This window comes from Lontra canadensis, unplaced genomic scaffold (genome assembly GCF_010015895.1).
Source record: "Lontra canadensis isolate GAN:19392208 unplaced genomic scaffold, GSC_riverotter_1.0 scaffold52, whole genome shotgun sequence".
Classification (NCBI taxonomy): Eukaryota; Metazoa; Chordata; class Mammalia; order Carnivora; family Mustelidae; genus Lontra; species Lontra canadensis.
Window position 1 is genome coordinate 3,046,162 of NW_022631046.1, and position 18,097 is coordinate 3,064,258.

The 18,097-nt window shown below is 34.5% G+C and overlaps 1 pseudogene; it reads right to left on the reverse strand.

Annotated features, from left to right (window-relative positions):
* Positions 1-15,614: 15,614 nt before the first annotated feature.
* LOC116877443 lies at positions 15,615-16,488 on the reverse strand (annotated as a pseudogene).
* Between the last annotated feature and the right edge of the window lie 1,609 nt (positions 16,489-18,097).

Genomic DNA, 18,097 nt, shown 5'->3' on the forward strand with positions numbered 1-18,097 from the left:
CTGGGTTTGGGGTGGGAGTGATGATCTCTGATCCACCTTCGGGTCACTTATCCCTATTCTTGTTAGCAGCCTTCCTACATGCTGTCCCATTTTCTGTTTCCTTTATCCCCAGTGAGCCGTGTTTCTGTTGGTATCATTCCAACTCCATTCCTGGCTTCTACTGACAGAAGTGATTACCTTCTCAGTTTATACTCATACTAATAATGTCTCCACAAAATGGTTGTTCAACCACACCCTTAGTGTCCTCTTCAGAATAAGCCTTCTCATTTTTTACAGCATGGATAGGCTGAGAAATGTCCAAATCTTCAAGTTCTGGTTCTGATTGCCTAACAATCCCTTCAATTTATCTGTCTCCTCTTGCATTTTACCGTAAGTGGTAAGGAGTTGGTCCTTCAACACCAGCCAAATATCCGATTTCACTGCTTGCAAATTTTACTTTCCACACTACACTAGAATACAATTCCACCCGGTTTGTTGCTACTTTATACCAAGGATACCCTTTCTTCCACTTTGCAATAACTTATTCCTCATTTCCATCTGAGACTTCAACAGAATGGCTTTTAGTGACATATTAAAGAGAATGACAATATTCTATTCATGATGATGTATCTATTCTCTACAATGACAGGCTTCCTCTGTAGTTCTCCTCTTCTCTTCCAGAGTCCTAAACAGAGCTGCCTTCATTGTTTATAAATCTATAAACAGTCCCTTCAAGGTCATCTCAGCTTTTTCTAGCACCGACCTCTAAACTCCTCTGCTCTCTACTCAGCGCAAAGTCACTTCCACTTGTTGTAGGTATCTGTTATAGCAGCATTCCACTTCACAGTACCAAAATCTGGGTTCGTCTGCTTGGGCTGCCATAACAACATACCATAAATTAGGTGACTTAAACAATAGAAATTTGTTTTCTCACAGCTCTAGAAGATTTAAGTCCAACATCAAAGATCTGGCTGATTTGGTTGCCTGGGAGAGCTATCTTCCAGGGTTGTAGGTGGCTACATTCTTCTTGTGCCCTTACATGGCCTTTCCTTAGTCATACAGAAGGAAACTGAGAGTGTGCATAGCTCTCTGGTGTCTCTTTTCATAAAGATACTGATCCTACCAGATTAGGCCCTCACATTTATGATTTCATTTGATCTTAATTACTTCCTTAGAGTCTCTACTCCAAATATAGCCACACTAGGATTTAGAACTTCAGCACTAAATTTTGGGAAGAATCCAAACATTCAATCTTTAATATTTTGACTATCATGAATAATGTTGTGATCATGGGATACAAATATCTGGTTCAATCCCTGCTTTCATTACTTTTGGGTATGTATAAAATTTCTGGATCAGATGACAACATTCATTAATTCTTTTCAACAAATATTTAAGTACTTAGTGCTCTACAGGCATTTACGCTGTGTACTAAGAACAAGTGACTGCCTTTAAAATTGATCTCAGACTCCTCTAAGCTTATAAGGTCAAGGCTATCCCCTAAGGCAAGAGTACCATATATTTCAGTTTCCAGTAGAAACTGCCCAAGTTTAAAGTAACAACACATTTACTCTCAATAGCATCCCTCTTTGGGTGATAAGGGATCATGGTCATATTACATAAAGCCAATTCCTAAAACTCAGGTCCTAAAAATGATTCTACCTAATATATACTCATAACCCTTTTTATTCAAATAAATGTTCCACCACCAGAGTGGTATTCCATTCTTTTAAATGACTATTCTATTTTTATCCTCTTTAGTATTTCAGGGAATTTTTCCCTCTTAATTAAAGATTAATGCTAAAACTTGAAGTGAACAGGAAGTTATAAACTACAAATATAAGGAAGCAGAAAGTCAAAAGCAAGAAAAGGGACCATGGTGCCCATGTGATTAAAAAAACTGCAGCCTGAACATTCTCCCTCATTTGTCACTTCCTTTATCTTTTGTTTTATTTTACTGTGATAAGACTTAACAGGAAAGAATCAGAAACATGATTTGGAAGTTTAACATCATCTTTTCACACTATCAGTCATGAGAAAGAAATGACAACTTCACTTTACTCCTACAACAAAATAAGTTACAAATGAAGAAACAAATTGGAAAAAAAAAAAAAGTCCAAAAAATGAAAGAAATAAAATCAAAGGTACAATTTTGGTGGGGAAATACCCCTTTAAACGTAGATTCAGTTGAAGAAGTATTGCTAAAGAATGAAGATATGTGGCAACATAAAATTAGTTAAGAAGGAATAGAATAATATTCATTCATGATATCAGAAGTTACTGGACTCTATTTTACACCAAGATGTCTTCTCTTAGAGGTGAGAAAAAAAAAAAAAAGATAGAAGTCACAGTCCTGTATCATAGCATAAACTAAAGAGTAACAGACATGGAAACAGCCACGTCTGATACCATGTGATGAGGAAGACACAGACTTAATATATCTATATCTACATCTATAACTCAGAAATGCTTCTCATTGTAGTTTCAAAGCAATACATTGTTAAGAACCATGTTTAAGGGGCACCTGGGTGGCTCAGTGGATTAAGCCTCTGCCTTAGACTCAGGTCATGATCCCACAGTCCTGGGATTGAGCCCCGCACTCTGTTGAGCAGGGAGCCTGCTTCCCCCTCTCTCTCTGCCTGCCTCTCTGCCTACTTGTGATCTCTCTCTCTCTTAAATAAATAAATAAATAAAATCTTAAAAAAAAAAAAAAAACCCAACACATTTAACACACAGATTTTATTGTGTGTCTATCAAACTGCTACTTTTCAAACAGAAAGGATATTCCCAGTTCTCTAAATACATTAACTCTTCCTGACCATCATTTACAGATTAGGCTCTTGGTTCATTCCTCTACACATATCTTAGATTTCAACTACTAAATATCTCTTTATTGTAAGAGTCCTCTTATGATTTGAGTAAATTTAATAAAATTTTTTCTTCTTTTCACTATTTATCTTTTTAATGGAAGCCATCCCAATATTTGATTTGTATTATATCTTTTTAAATAAGTATTTGTAAACATTCTATAGAAATAAGAAAGGGTTGATGAACATTTTTAAGACCCTTTTATTATTAAACTACAGTCTTGGTTTTATATAATATAGTAATAAAAGGAGACTCTGCGATTTTGTTGTTACTAATGCTCTTTTTGTTTTCATTTTGCCTTGTTATTGGAAGCAATATAATATAATGAGGAGATCTTTGTCAGCACATAAAGAAACCACACTTGAATTTTCACTTTATAATTTTTTCACTATTCATTAATAAATTTAATTACCTTTTTCTTATACTGAAGATTAATGAAATACAGTTAACTATATAGTTATATTATGTGCTCAGAGGAATGATGCTATATAAATTCAAATAGGTGATATTATTATTATTATTTACCATTATGTGCCCTTTTTTAATAAATGCAGTACGTATCTTTGCTCTCCATGATGTGCTCTCCATGATCTATCTTACAATTCCTCCAAGTAATGTCTATAGTTGGCACAATATTATAACGTGTCTGTGTATACTGCATATCATCCGTGAGGGGAAATTTTTTGGCAATGCTGTTTTCCAAACAATTCCCTCTCATGTAATCTGTTTCACATTATAATGCCCTAGATATATTAACCTGTATTTGTGCAAGTTAATCTAATTTTGTTCAGTTTGTCCATATTTTTAGATTACCAGAACCCTTAGCAAGAACTCCCAATGAAATAGCATTGGCAGCATTTCTAAATGGGTAATAAAAGTTCAAAAAATTAACAATCATCAAACTAAAAGACTTAAACTACAATACTTTCAAATAGAGTATAAATACATCTACTAATCCACCTAGCTTCTCTCCTTTGATACTTTTAGTTCCAAATAATTTGATATATTCAAAACTATATTAAATATTTATAAATATTAAGAAAACTTCAACTCTTTGGGTTAGCCATTATTTTGTCTTGGGATGTTCTTCATATAAGAACATAACTTTAGGGGTACTGGGTGGCTCAATGAGTTAAGCCTCTCCCTTCAGCTCAGGTCATGATCTCAGGGTCTTGGGATCAAACCCCACATTGAGCTCTCTGCTCGGTGGGGAGCCTGCTTCCCCCTCTCTGCCTACTTGTGATCTCTCTGTCAAATAAATAAATAAATTCTTTAAAAAAAAAAAAGAATATAACTTTATATGTTCTTCATTTAAGAACATAACAAAAACATAAATATGTTTTAAGTATGGAATCTAACATGGGGCTTAAATTCATGACCCTGAGATCAAGACCTGATCTGAGATCAAGAGTCAGGTGCTTAATCGACTAAGCCACCCAGGCATTCCAAGACATATTTATGTTTTAGAGGCAAGAATATAGAATGGGGAAAAGAAAGCCTCTTCATTAAATGGTGTTGGGAGAACTGGAAAGGTACATGCAAAAGGATTAAGCTGGACCACTTTCTTACACCATACATAAAAAATAAACTCAAAATGGATTTAAGATCTGAATGTGTGACCTGAAACAATAAAACTCCCAAAAGAAAAAATAGGCAATAATGTTCTGGACATGGTGCTTAACATTTTTTTTCTGGATATGTCTCCTCAGGCAAGGGAAACAAAAGCAAAAATAAACTACTGGGTCTATATATATATAAAAAGAAAGAAAGAAAGGTTTTTGGACAGGGAAGGAAACCACCAACAAAATAAAAAGGCAACCTACTGAATGGGAGAATATATTATAAATAATATATCTGATAAAAAATTAATATCCAAAATATTTAAATATCTTATACAACTCAACACACACACACACATCCAGCTAAAAATTGGGCAGAGGACCTGAACTGGCATTTTTCTATAGAAGATATGCAATGACCAACAGACATAAGAAAAGATACTCAAAGTCACTTATCATCAGGAACATGTAAATCAAAACTACAGTGAGATCTCTCTGTTTCTCATATCTGTCACCTCATCTGTCAGAATGGCTAGAATCAAAAAGACAAGAAATAACAAAATAACAAGTATTGGTGAAGAAGAGAAAATGGAGCATTGTGCTTAAACTACAATACTTTCAAATAGAGTATAAATACATCTACTATCTACATCTACCATGACTGGTGGGAGTGTAAATTGGTATAGCTCGGCAGTATAGGCAGTTCCTTAAAAAACTAAAAAATAGAAAAACCTTATGATCCAGTAATTCCACTAGTGAGTATTTGCCCAAAGAAAATGAAAACACTAATTCAAAAACAAATGTGCACTCTATGTTTATTGCAGCATTGTTTATAATAGCCTAGACATTGAAGCAACCTAAGTGTCCATTGATAGATGAATGGATAAAGAACTAATAGAATATGACTCAACCATAATAAGGAGATTCTGTCATGTTCAATGACATGAATCAACCTAGAATGTATAAAGTTAACTAAATCAGACATACAAGGAGAAATATATGATTTTACTTACATTTCAAGTCTAAAAGCAAAGTAAATAAACAAGTAAATAAACAAATTCAGAAACACTCATAAATACTGAGAACAAACTAATGGTTATCAGGGTGAGGGGGATAGGAGAAATAAATGAAAGGAATTGAGAGGAATAAACTTCCAGTTATAAAATAAGTCACAGGGATGAAAAGTACAGCATAGGAAATACAGTCAATAATACTGTAATAACAGTGTATGGTAACTACACTAATTGTGGTGAGCATTAGATAGTATAGAATTGTTGAATCACTATGTTGTACACCTGAAGCTATACTACATTGTATATCAGCCACACTTAAATAACAACAAAAAAATTAAAAAGAATTTTAAAAAGGGGCGCCTGGGTGGCTCAGTCAGTTAAGCGTTTGCCTTTGGCTCAGGTCATGATCCCAAACTCCTGGGATCAAGCCCCAGATCAGGCTCCCTGCTCAATGGGGAGGCTGCTTCTTCCTCTCCTCCTGGCCCTGTCCCTGCCCCCCCCTCGTGTTTGTGTGCAATCTCTCTATTCTCAAATACATAATCTTTTTTAAAAATTTTATAAAAAAGAATTTTAAAAAGACAAAAAACACACTTGTATATTGTATAAAGATTTTCCAATTGCTACTTTTATATGATAGGACTTTTTTAAAATTTGAAAATAACACAAATCCATTCCAATAAAACTTATTCAAAAAATGAAATTTTTACTAGAAGACAGTAGAAACAGCTCAAAAACTTAAAGAAAAATACAAACAGCAAGACTGCAAAAATAAAGGCAGTGGCCATAACATTAGTCACAGATGTCAAATGTCATCATCCTTAACTCTAAAGTTTTAGCATCAATGTAACTCATGTCCTACCTCCACTTCTGTTTCTCACTGTGAATTCTCAATAAAGAAACTGTTAAGCCACATTAGAATCCCTTATATAATCAAGCAGGATCAAGAGGGAAGTATCTTTGAAAGACAAATATATATAGCCCACAGAGTCCTACATAATTAAATAATTGTGTGAACCTCTCAGAGAAGAGGTCCTGGCAACACCATCCCATCAGTTACCAACAACTCTCTCCCATCATAAACGTACATATTACAGGCTTGAATAATGTCATGTAAAAATTCTTTTTTCAGCACATTTGAGTTGAATGCTTTCTATGGGCCAACTGCTATGGAGAGAGCAATGAAAAAGATCTGATCATCTTTAAATTCTATTGGAGTTAACAGATTGTAAGAGAGTACCCAGAATATAAAATGGGATAATCATCTATTACAAGAAGTGCTGTAAAAGGAATGAGATCTGGAGAGCCTAGGCTGGGGACTTAGGTTTCCTTTAGAGACACTGTCAAAAGAGGCCTGAGAAATTGACATCTATTTTGAGACATCTATTCTAAGATGAGAGGAAGCTAGCCATGGGAGAGAGAAGCTTCTCAGGCAAAGGCGATAGCAAGTGAAAACCCTGGGAGAAGTCAATTATCATATGGTTTCACTTACTTGTGGAGCATAAGGAATAACATGAAGGACATTAGGAGATGGAAAGGAAAAGTGAAAGAAGGAAATCAGAGCGGGAGACGAACCATAAGAGACTGTGGACTCTGAGAAACAAACTGAGGGTTTGGGGCGGGGGATGTGGGGGGGTTAGGTGAGCCTGGTGGTAGGTGTTAAGGAGGGCACGCATTGAATGGAGCACTGGGTATGGTGTATAAACAATGAATCTTGGAACACTGAAAAAATAGAATTAAATTTTAAAAAAAAAGAAAAAAAAGTAAATTGTGTTTTTGCACAGAAAAGAGGCACTAGCTACAGCAGAATGAATGCCAAAGATAAAGGTAAAAAGACTTTGGGAAGGTGAGAAGAAGATGCTACAAGACTTGTATGTTTATATCAAAGTTTTAGCCATAAATCTAATGAGCTAGGCACTGAGAGAAGAGTTTGAAGCATGTTGAGGTGTAGAAGAAGGCTAGGCTTCAAATAGTTCTTTTTTTCCTAAAGTGTAGGGAACGGATTGATGGCACGAAAGGACGGAAACAAGATGTATGTGTCTATTGCCATAATCTGGATAAGAAGTAATGGTGGTTTTAACCAGAGAAGTGACTATGAAGATTAAAATTTTTTTAAATTAAAAACCAAAACCCCCCACAAAGATGTGAAATTTCCTTTGAAAGAGAAATTGATATTTGACTAGAATTGGAAAAATGGGGGGAAGGGAAAATCAAGATTGACCCAGATTATGGGTTAGTGGTATCCTTTGCTGAGATGAGGAAGACTTCTTAGTAGCTAAATCATTGTGGTGTTTTTGTTGTACACCCAATTCAATCAATCAGTCATGACCCAGGGGTATATTTTCCTTTAGAAAGGCTTTAACCAATAGTTTAAAGGAGGAGATCATTACCAAGGTTCTCTGGTTTCAAGTATTGGCTATACTTTCTCAACATTGATTACATTCCTAGAAATGTTAACCTCTTATGTTCCCAAGGCCAGAAACCAGAAGCTCATGGAACTTATTGTCCTCTTAATCTGAATTAGGAGAGGTGTCAAATGTCCTCTTCTTGGTAGGTTGTCAGAGTTCTGGAACTGAATTCTCTTGGTCCTTTGGGTTTTTATTTTTTTCCTGGTTTATCTGAGTTTGGGTATGTGTGCATTTCTGACCAATTACTAAGCTAGAAAGATTGTGTACACTGAATAGCTTTAGGGTATGAGAAGCAATTAATTCAGTAGATAAGTATTATTAAATGTCCATTATATGATAATAGGCATACAGTAATGAGAAAACCAAATAGCAACAACAAAAACAAAACCATAACATTCTATTGAATTCCCTTCTTACTGCAAAGCTGTGAAATATGGGATGCTATGAAGATAAAAAGGTAATGGATGTTAATGAATATTCCACAAGGATGTGCCACATTGTCTTCTAACAACTATTTATTTTACATGGTTATAATCCAAAGTAGTGAAAAAAAATTCAAAACCAATCTGACCTGTATTATCAAACATATTTGTTTTTAATTTCCCAATAAGAATAAAGAGTAGAGCAAAGATTATGTCTTTTGAAGAGGGCATTTCCTGTGAATTATATATAAACAGTTATGCTCTAATGTCCTTTGCAGTATTAATCAACAATGTGTGATTCAGTGAACTTATTTCTTGCATGTGTAATTTTCAGTTTATGAGTTTTTTGATTTATAATCAATTTTTGTAAATTGACCACCCATTTTTACTTTTTGTGTATTGATTCACATGTTTTCTGCCTCCTCTGTACATCAATTTACAAGTTAATTCATTTCTAAATAATTAATTTTATCTTCTTCTTTGTGATTAATGAGCCTTGTTCTAATATTTATTTTTTCTTTTTTTAACAAGTAATTATTAGAATGCAATCAGAAAATAACAGCAAGCAAAAAAGAAAGGCAAAGGAGTTTTGCCTTTCTCAATTTCTTCTTCTTGTCCCCTAGTCACTATCTCCTTCCTATGCATTCAGACTGTTGGTTTGACTTTAGACTTTACAATACAGGGATAGTTTTGTGGAGTTGTAAACTACAACCTTCATATGTTATTTGTGTGGTGATTGTGGTAGTGGTGGTGGTGGTGGTGTGTGTGAGTAAACAAGATTACTTCAGATAACATTTGGTATAAAGTTAAATATATAAAGTTTTATATATATATATAAAGTTAAATATATAAATATATATTTATATAATATATATAAATATAAAAATATATATATAAATATAATATATATATAATTATATATATATATATATATATACTATGTCAGTAATTCCATGCCTAGGAATATACAATAGAGAAACTCTAGCACATATCATGTCTCACAGAAAAAGATGATAAAAAGAATTTTCTTAGAAATAGCTCAGAACTGAAGGCAACACAAATGTTCTCCAAGCTTAGAATGAATAAATAAATCGTTGGTGTATTCATGCAATGGAATAATGTTTAGCAAAGGACACAAACTACAGTTGCACGTATCAGCTTGGTAACACTCAAGAACTTAATGTTAAGGGAAAGGTGTAAATATTCATACAGTTTTATACCAGTAAGTGAACAGATGAATATCCATAGAGTTGAATACCAGTATATTTACAATACATATTGAAAATATAATAAAGAAAACTAAAAAAATATTCACCACGGAACTCAGAACAATGGTTAATACAGGGAAGTGAAAGAAGAGGGGTACATAGAATATTTCTAAGACATTAGCAAGGATCTGCTTTATGATCTGAGTTTGCACAACTGGTGTTTGCTTTCTTTTTTTAAAAAAGATTTTATTGATTTATTTGAGAGAGTGAGCAAGAGAGAGAGCATGAGCGGGGTTTAGGGACAGAGGGGGAAGAAGAAGGTGACTCCCCTGCTGAGCAGGGAGCCACACTGGGGCTTGATCTTAGGGTCCTGGGATCATGGTCTGAGCAAAAGGCAGACCCTTAACTAAATGAGCTACCTAGGCACCCCATGTTTGCTATCTTTTTATTAAATCAGTAATTCTATTGCTATTAATATTATTAAATTAGTAATATTATTATCAAAATATGCATATGGAGACTGAAGGAAAGTTTTAGGATTCCCACTGACTTTTTAATTTAGTCCTAGCAATATTTAAGATTCATTTCTTACCATGTAAGAAGCCCATCATCTCTCCAGTATTTCAATAAAGTGCCCCCCATTCCCACATCATGCAAACACACAAACACATACAAGCATTTACATTCTGTTGCTGCTTCTTTAAAATCTGGTGCTAAGCCAGTAATCTTTGATTGTCCCAGAGTCTGTCATCAGTTTTAACATTGAAAGCTAACTCTGGGAGGAACTTTCCTGCATCACAGTGCTGTTGCCATAAAACATACAGGGTTTTTTTGCATTCTTCTTTGTGATGTAGTTTTGGTGTTCATCATCATTAGCCATCAGGGATATTCAAATCAAAACCACAATGAGATATCTCCTTACACCAGTTAGAATGGGCAAAATCAACTAGATAGTAAACCACAAGTGTTGGAGAGGATGTGAAGAAAGGGGAACCCTCTTACACTGTTGGTGGGAATGCAAGTTGCTGCAACCACTTTGGAAAATAGTGTGGCGATTCCTCAAAAAATTAAAAATAGAGCTGCCCTATGACCCTGCAATTGCACTACTGGGTATTTACGCCAAAGATACGGATGTGGTGAAAAAAAAGGCCATCTGTACCCCAGCGTTCATAGCAGGAATGGCCACAATTGCCAAACTGTGGAAAGAACCAAGATGCCCTTCAATGGACGAATAGATAAAGAAGATATGGTCCATATATACAATGGAGTATTATGCCTCCTTCAGAGAGGATGAATACCCAACTTTTGTATTAACATGGATGGGACTGGAGGAGATTATGTTGAGTGAAATAAGTCAAGCAGAGAAAGTCAATTATCATATGATTTCACTTACTTATGGAGCATAAGGAATAACATGGAGGACATTAGGAGAAGGAAAAGTGAATGGGGTAAATCAGAGGGTGAGATGAAGCATGAGAGACTATGGATTCTGAGAAACAAACTGAGGGTTTTGGAGTGGTGGGGGGTGGGGGGATGGGTGAGCCTGGTGGTGGGTATTATGGAGGGCACATATTGCATGGAGCACAGGGTGTGGTACATAAACAATGAATCTTGGAACAGTGAAAAAAATAAAATTAAACTTAGAGAAAAACTTTTTAAAAATTTCAATTTAAAAAGTCATTATTTTCTATAACCATTTTTGTTAAATTGTTTTGTCTTAGAAAGTTTCTTACACCCTAAGACCAAAAGAGGTCTTTGGTGACAACAATGCTACTTTCTATACAAATTTCCAACTTGGCAGCATTAAGAACAAAAGTTCTCTTTATTTTCTCCTCAGAAATGATTGTCTCTTCTTCTGCCTTCGCACAGTGGCAGAAGTGACTTATAACAGCTCAGTCTTCTCTGTTAAATTGCATTTTATCTTGGAACCAAGTATAAAGGCAAAAAGATGAAACTGTAATGACTACTAGTCCTCAGGTGACCTCTGCTGAATGTACCAGTTGGCCTCACAAATGTGATGGTACTCCAGATGCTGCATCATTGTCATCTCCTACACTATACTTTGATTGACATAAGATAATGCCAAGATTATGATGTCTATGTGAAGCAAAAGATATCAACAATTCTGTTGGCTGAATGCATTACTCTCATTTTAATACTTACTTATAGATTTTCATTTTATTTAGACTTAGAAATACCATCTACAAGTAAATGAAGATTGGAGAGGTTAAACTTAAGGTCATCTGGTGATTAGTAAAATCACATGCTAAATTCAATTCCTGGACCATAAAATCAATGTGCATTTCATTATAACATACTCATCTTATTTCTAAAATCCCACAATATCCATAGGGCAAAAACTTCCCAAGTCAAAACTATTCTATCTTACTTAGGTGATTTGGCTTTACTATATTCAGTACTTTACAGAACAAATAAAGTGCTATTGTGATATATTCAGATAATAATACAGAACTTACTTGGAAGTGTTTGAAAATAAGTTCTTGCTCTAAGAGTTTCTGCTTAACAAACCTAAAAGTCTATCATTTTTAAATGTCCACATTCGTTGAAGGATACTTAGATATTTTAACAGTTGTAAAAAGTTGGAAATAATTATAGTTGTATAAATAAAAAGTCTTCTCATGCTTCAGTTAATTTTAATAAGTATAATTCATAATAAGTGCAATATGGCATAGGATTCTAATAATGTAAATTCATGCCTTCTTGCCTAGGAACATTAAAAGGCCACGAGACAGTGGCAGGGGGGAGCATTTATTAAAATTGAAAAGAAGATTGTGAATATGAATCTGCTTGTATGTCTGTGCATCACAATGCTGCATTAGCACTTATATCAACCAATACTATTTTCTCTGTAAGTGTGAGAGAAAAGAGCAACACTTGAACCACTGTTTTTATATTGGGAAGAACAAAAATGAATCCCAATTCAAGGTGACAGTAACTGAGTTCAAGTTCTAGTTATGTTGCTTTCTACCTCCCTAAATTTCTGAATCCTAGTTCTCAAAACAATGACATAATTTTACCTGCCTTACCTATCACATAGTGTTGTACTAAGGATTGAATAGAATTATGCCTCTGTGATTTGTTAGATAAAGCATAAATGCATACTAAAACCATATAAATGCAACTATTATCTATTGCATTCTATGAAATCATGCATTCAAACCTCAAAAAAAATATATATATATATAATTTTAAATATAGTCACACTGTGTTTGAAAGCTACAAAAATCAACTTCAAAAATACTTCATCGAAGGGGCACCCAGGTGGCTCAGTTGGATAAGCATCCAGCTCTTGATTTCAGCTTAAGTCATGATCTTAGGTCATGAGATCAAGCCCCACATCTGGCTCCATGCTTACTGGGGAGCCTTCTTGAGATTCTCTCCCTCTCTGTATGCCCCTCTCCCTGCTTGCCCTCTCTCTCTCTCAAAATAAGTAAATAAATAAATCTCAAAATAAATAAATAAATCTTTAAAAATTCGCTCATGGTAGAAGGAGAGAAAGAATCGGAAATAATGAAATTCTCAAAATTGAAAAATATGAAAGCAATTAATTCTACTTCAAATCTTGTGAGATTCAGCTCAACACTAGTTGGAGGCAAGTGCATAGCTTCTGAAGAAAATATTTTAGCACCAGAAAAACTGAAAATTGCTAGGCCCACAATTCAAATCAAAATTTTAGAAGAAATCAAAGTAAATAATAAAGATAAAGCCACCAATTAATGAAATAGAACACAAAAGAACAGGAAGATAGAGCAATATGGAAAATTAAATTCATAAAGTAATGCTGTATTTCACAGATGAGCTTTAATTTTGGGAATTGGGGCATGTCTTTTTTTTTAAAGTATGATTTAAATGAAATGAAGTGAGAGACACTATAAGAGGTCAGAAATAGAAATAAAATATAATCAGTTTATTCAGTTAACATGTATTTATTGGACACCTAATATCTGCCAGGAACTACTCCAGGACTTGTTTACAACAGTTAAAAAAAAAAAAGATAAATATCAGAGCTTTTATTGTAGTAGGAAAGATTGCTAAGCAAAATTGAAAGGTAAATAATACATTAAAAGTAAATCAGTGAAGCACGGCAAGTTTTTCTGGGAAGGGAGATTATAATTTTAAACAAAATAGTGAGAAAGGCCTTATCTTTCTTGAGTCAATCTCACTCTGAAAACGCAAAATAACTCTGTTCATTTTTCCATCAAGATCCAGATATAAATATTCAATTGCTTACTTGGCATTTCCACTCAGATTTTTAGTTCCTATCTCAAATTTAAAATATGCAAATCTATATAGAATATCAAAATCTGAATGACTCTGCCACTAAAACCGGTTGATCTTCAATCTTCCTCATCAATCAATGGCAACCCCAGACTCTCAGTTAGTTATAACAATAATAAGTAGATAAATAATAAACAAAATCCTCCAGAAATCCTTGTTTTCCTCTTTTTCTAACAAAGAACATCCAATTTGTCAAAAGAAAAAATTCTCTCGAAGCAAAGTCAGAAATATCAAAAATACTTATATGAGTATTTAAAAGGATTTAACATACATGTATACATATATATGTGAGTATGTGCATATGTGTATGAATACATGTACATAAATACTTATTATTATTTACTAGATCAACAGAAATATATCTGTATGTATAAACTGCATACTAGATCACTACATTACTTGTAATTATTTATCTCTATATATGCACACATAACATATGTATGTGTATAATGTGTATAAGTAAATATAGAAAATATTTGAGCAAACTAAATTACAGGATTGTATGAACTCATTTGAATAGACATCTTTTGGGCACTGTGACAACCTCTGAAAATCCACGTTTGTTCTAAGTACACTATTATAATGCTTATAAAAATTGCAGTAATGCACATCTAGATGCCAGAAATGTGAGAAAATAAATTTCTGTTGTTAAGAAAATTGCAATAAATCACATTTCAACAAGTTTTAAAGAATTGGTTAGAAAAATAACATTAAAGAACTTGTATTTCAAAATTTAAAATGAGTATTTAATTTATTGGTGAGTAAAGTAAAAAATCATTAAGCCCAGTAGGAAAGAGTCACTGAATGATAGTCACTGTAGCACCACAAGTTAAATTTGTGCAATGTAGCTGATATATAGGAAATGTATGATTTTGAACATTCACATTTCTCAGAAGAAGCAGTAAGCTTTATAATAGCTATACCCCAAATAAAAAGCAGAATAAATCAATAGATACAGTACTAAAAAAAAAATAATAATAAAGACAGGACATACCTCAGCAACTATGAAATACAGATCCAACAGAAAACAAAAACAAAAGTTGATTATTTGAAAAACTATTAAATTTGAACAAAACTATAATAAATGTATACTAAGTCACACACATAAAAGCAAATACAAATATCCTGGGGCACCTGAGTGTCTCAGTGGGTTAAGGCCTCTGCCTTCAGCTCAGGTCATGATCCCAGGGTCCTGGGATCGAGCCCCACAAGGCGCTCTCTGCTCGGCGGGGAGCCTGCTTCCCTTCCCCTCTCTCTCTGCCTGCCTCTCTGCCCACTTGTGATCTCTGAGTGTCAAATGAATAGATAAAATCTTTGGAAAAAAAAAAAAGGTAAATACAAATATCCTCATCAAAATACTAGAGTATACTCAGGAGTGATTAAGGGAGATAACTCCTTATTGGACTTTATTTCAAGTATACAAGGGTTAGGGATGTATACTGTTCAGAATTAGAAAATTGGGGCGCCTTGATGGCTCAGTCACTTAAGCATCCCAGTCTTGGTTTTGACTCAGGTCGTGATCTCAGAGTCGTGAGATCAAGCACTGGATTGGGCTCTGTGCTGAGTGTGGAGCCTGCTTAAGATTCTCTCTCTCCCTTTCATCTGCCCCAACCCCACTGCTCCTGCAGAAGTCTCTCTCTCTCTCAAAAAAAGAGAAGAAGTTAACGTTATTTGGCTAATTATCATATTAAAAGAGAAAATATTAATTGCCAAAAAAACCTTTTGATCAAATTTAAAAGTCATTTTAAATAACTTTTAGCAAACCATAATAAAATGGTACACCTTAACTTCATAAAGGGCATCTACCATAAACCTCCAGCAAACATCATCCATTTTCTTTTTTTTTTTTTTGATGGATCAGTTATTTAATTAGATTCTTCGTAAAACATTTAGAACACCAGTTTCTGAGAGAAAACACAGAATGCAGATAGCCCTGAAGCTCTGACGTCTGAATTTGCTCTGTTGTCTGAATTTGCCAATTCACAGCTTTCTGATCAACCTTGCACTGCTCTGTAATCTTGTATTTCTCTTTCTCTGAGTCAAAGATCCCGCCTTTCTGGTGTCCAGGTTTATGCAGCTGCTTCTTCTTGAAACAAGCATCAGTGAGATGTTTTGGGATTTTCACACTGCTGCTATCAATTTTGGTGGAGGTGGCAATGACGAATTTCTGGTGTGTTCTACACAGAGGACCTTAACTGGGGGCCAGAGGTCCAGTCTAAAGTAACAAACCACTTCCCAGTTGCTTCAGGGAAACCCCTTCTTGCCTCTGTGGTGGCCAGTGAGGGTGATCAAAATGATCCTAGGAGTGACACTTGCTCACAGTTTTCTCTCATGCTTCTTGAAAGGTTTTTTACTGTGGCTCAGCAGCTTTCAAGGCGCATCTTCAGTCAGGTAATACCGAGGCATTTTGCGAGGTTTAACCACTTGGGTACCACCATTCTTGTCACCACCAACTGGTTTTGTGACAGTAGCAAGAACCTTGTCCTTTTCTTCTCAAAGCTGGATTTAGCTACTGAATACTCCCTCTTGTATGTAGCCTTTCTGGAATACAGAGCCTCCCAGAAACAGCTGCCCATTTCTCTACCTAGGACAGGGTTTCAACTGTAGTGGGGCTTCCTTTTCTTTCACATTCTAGCCTTGATGTTACCCTTCTTAACTTTGGCACCAGGATCAGCCTTCTTGGTTTCAGGTTTCTTTTCCTTAGCATCCAGCTTCTCAGCCTTTTCACCTGCCATCTTGCCAGACGGTAAAGAGCAAACATCATCCATTTCTAACATTAAACATCTTCCTTTAGGATGAGGAATGTGACAAAGACATCCCAAATCATTGAAGTAAAAGATGAAGCCAACCCAAGAAGTAAGAAATATAAATAAACTACTTTAAGAATTAAAAACTGGATATCTGCTTCAAGCCATGTTGTAGTAACAGGAAGAAATTTGCCCATCCACCCTAGAAGCTAGAAGACAAACAAAATATCTGAAACAATAGTTTTGAAGCATTAAACAAGAGAGTGCAAGATAGTGGTCCTTGAGAAAAGGAAAATAAATAAACGGAGCTCTATGGTTGTTCAAGATCTCTGTCTGAAAAGAGTTTCTAATGCATGGCACAGAGCTAAAGAACCTAAAAAAGTTAAAAATTGATATTTGCTTTTCATAATTATGAACAGGAAAATGTCATTCACCAGAGCTGCTATTCTATATTGAATTGTAGACTATAGTGGGTAGTATTTTGTAAAATATATAAGATTTGGAAAAGAGGAGGGACGCCTGGGTGGCTCAGTTGGTTAAGTGGCTGCCTTCGGCTCAGGTCATGATCCCAGCGTCCTGGGATCGAGTCCCACATCGGGCTCCTTGCTCGGCGGGGAGCTTGTTTCTCCCTCTGCCTCTGCTGCCACTCTGCTTGCCTGTGCTCACTCTCTCTCTCTCTCTGGCAAATAAATAAATAAAAATCTTAAAAAAAAAAGATTTGGAAAAGAGGAAACAAAATGAAAAAAATAAAATAAAATAAAATAAATAAAAAAATATAAAATGGAACAGAATAAGAGAAAAATATAGCAAAACAATATTTTTCATTAAAACCAGCCATGACTTATTAGAAATAACTAAAAAAACAAACCTGTCTCATTAATCAGATGTACCTAAGAATAACTGTAACAATATATATGCAAGCCTTCTGAATAAAAATCAGTTACACTTTATTGAAGGATATAGAAGAAAAAATGCAGTATTAATGGACTTGAAGACCCAGTATTGTGAAGAGTCAATTGTTTTTAATCCATTCTCAACAAGTCAATGCCAATAAAAACCTCAAGATGATGCTCAGATTTATAAGGAAAATTCATAACAAGGAAAAGATCTTAGGAGAATCAAAATATCTTTTCATGAAAAAGGAGGAAAGGAAAATCAATATTTAATTACCAAAATAATTATAATGTGGTGTTTTCTGTGGAATAGAAAAAGAAATGTAGATAGAAAGAATAGTATTAGAGTTTCCCAAATCAGACCCATGCACATATGGAAACTGACATGTAATAAAATGAGCACTTCAAATCAGTAAGGGAGTGTAAGAATTATTGTTCAAACTATTCTTGGACAACTGGCCATCCAGTTGGAAGAAAAAAAAACAACAACACAAAAATGATCACTGTATCTTGCTATTCACACACACACACACACACACACACACACACACATTCATTTACATACCTAGTTATATAAATGTATTTGTTCTGGAGAGATTAAAGATTAAAGGTAAAAAAAAATGCAAATTTAGAAGAAAATATTTTTATGCTAGTGGGATAAGAAAAAATATTTCAGAATCATGGAAATTCAGAAAACTTAGAAA